Source organism: Nicotiana tabacum, chromosome 1 (assembly GCF_000715075.1).
Source record: "Nicotiana tabacum cultivar K326 chromosome 1, ASM71507v2, whole genome shotgun sequence".
Classification (NCBI taxonomy): domain Eukaryota; kingdom Viridiplantae; phylum Streptophyta; class Magnoliopsida; order Solanales; family Solanaceae; genus Nicotiana; species Nicotiana tabacum.
This window is the reverse complement of record NC_134080.1, coordinates 48,133,213-48,135,850: the sequence shown is the minus strand read 5'-3', so window position 1 is coordinate 48,135,850 and position 2,638 is coordinate 48,133,213.

Here is a 2,638-nt window from a genome sequence, read left to right as displayed (position 1 = left end):
CAAAATGTAACCAAAGCCTTTATGATGTCGCACCGAGGCCTGACCTTTAACAAATCAACCAAACCTCCCAGGTGTAGTTTGACCCTGTCTTGCTCTGACTTTTCCAAATCTTCCCACCATAATCGCACTTCCAGGGGGATTTTGCTTCTAACTGTCACCGGCAAACTTGGACTCATGCTCATTCTGCATGTTTATTGGGGTGATTAAGCAAAGATCCAGACTCATTGGACTCAAATACGCAAATTAACACACTATTTTTCTAGAAAAACGAAATTTTGGTTGTTTCCGAAAAGTACGATGTTACCTTAAAAACTTTCGTTATTTGGATTGTACCTATATTTTGAAAAACAAGTTGAGCCCGATGGGGGTTGCCTACGTATCTTGCACCCTGCGAGAATCAAACTGACGTAGTTCAGGCATAAGCCGAATTTTGGAGACACACTATTTTTCTCTTAGAAATGAATCAAAGACCCTTACTAGAACAAATCAATAAGACACACATTTTTTTTTTCAAAATTCTGGCGGAGCTTTAACCATTTTCTGGGTATTGATCTTTCAAAAATAATTATCTCCTTATCCGTTATTCAGGAACCGGTCAGCATGCAAGCCTTGAAACAAGTAAATGCATAAAGCGAACAGGATGCAGCAGGATGGTCTTTTCATATCAGGTTGCTAGTCCTAGACGGACCCAACCCCTGTGTTGAGTCCCCTAAGTCAGATGCACATGATGCAAATAAACGTTCCTACTAGGGATCCGGCATGTGGCTTTGTTATACTAAGTTCATAACCTGGGTATTTGTTCTAGACCTGGCTTACCCGAGCGGACAACTCGAGCCAAGGATGGGAGCTGTGTACCGGTAACCAAAAGGCCATCCGATTTTGCAACTCCACCGAATCCTCGTTCTATTTTGGTATATGACACTAACAGAAAGAAGCCACGACCAGCGTGCACTCCTCAAGAGAGAGAAGAGAGGGGTTTCGGCACAGTTTATATATACAGTCCAAATAATATCAAAGCGGTAAAAGCAACATTTAGCACATTAGGCTCAAACATGTAAAAAATCAGATAATAAATAAAGCCAAATAATAACAATTATTCTAAGCTCGAATTCTTAACCCTGAACCAGTGGTTCTGGGTCATAAAATATCCCCAGTGGAGTCGCCAGAGCTGTCGCACCTCCTTTTTCCGCAACCGCGGGGGCGCAGGGGAGTTTTTCCAATTAAAGGACAATCGAAACGGGATGGGTTTATTTATTTCAGAGTCGCCACTTGGGAGATTTAGGGTGTCCCAAGTCACCAATTTAATCCCGAATCGAGGAAAATAATGACTCTATATTACAGTCTGCGTACCAGAAATCCGGATAAGGAATTCTGTTAACCCGAGAGAAGGTGTTAGGCATTCCCGAGTTCCGTGGTTCTAGCACGGTCGCTCAACTGTTATATTCGGCTTGATTATCTGATTTTATACAATTGTGTGAACTTATGTGCAAAATTTAACTTTTAACCGCTTTTATCGTTTTACTGTTTTTATCAAGAATTGCAACGTTGTGAAAATGTATCTTGGACCGCGTTACAATCAATGTACCCGTGGTCGTCGACACACTTTGACTCCGTTGAGATTTGGATTTGGGTCACATAAATGTGCACCCGAGTTTAAGAAGGTAAGATTTATTAAGGCGCATCCTAAAGAGTCTAACGTATTGTTATTTTAGGAGGGTTGTGAGATTTGCTAAACAACCCATCCTGGAAACTAAATGCTTCGATAATATACATCTAACAAGGGCCCCGCATCTGCGTGTTTTGCTTATTTCCGTCGAGGCTCATCTCGTTCTTATTTTAAAAGGATATCCTATAGCAACTACGTTTCTTGTCTTGTTTGTCCTTATCAATTGAAAACAGTAGATAGTCCTAATTAATTACATGCTTGCAAGTTGTTTGTAACAACATTCAGAAATGCTTAAAAATCCGAAACGAGGCTGCATGCACAGTCAGCCGAACAAATAATCACGGGCCCAAATCCAGCCCAAGCGTGATTGGCCAGACCTGGGCCACTGCTTGTTCGATGCGAGCCTGCCTAGTCTGTTTTGACCCGGGCTCGACCTTCGTGGGGTTGAGATTGTAAACCCTGTGTTCTTTATCTTAAAACATGGTTTTAACAGTTATGTATGGCAATTTATTGGAAAGGAAAGAAATTAATTTGCAGTGTACGATTTTCATGCTTGGCATACATTACAGGCTTATACTACACCATTGCACTAAATCTGAGATACAACCTACTGCCTTGGGCATACTCTTATCACCATCCTATATACACAATCTAACATTCAACTACCATTCATTGACAGTTATTAGGCCTGAAGGCTATCTCCAGCATCCAAAACAAGCATAAAATTTTCTACATTACATGATATTTAAGGTAACAAACTATGTATATAAAAAAAACATTCTTCAGGTCTTTCATTTACATTCATGCTCAAATTTCCAGCTACATCTGACAGTGTATTGGGTGTGTACCTGGTACAGAAAGGAAAGGAAGAAAGGGAGTAATCAGTTGAGTAGTGTGCCACAAACAACAGCAGCAGCAGACACACAGCAACAACACAGCAACAACCAACAACCACAAGCGTTTTCTACAGTC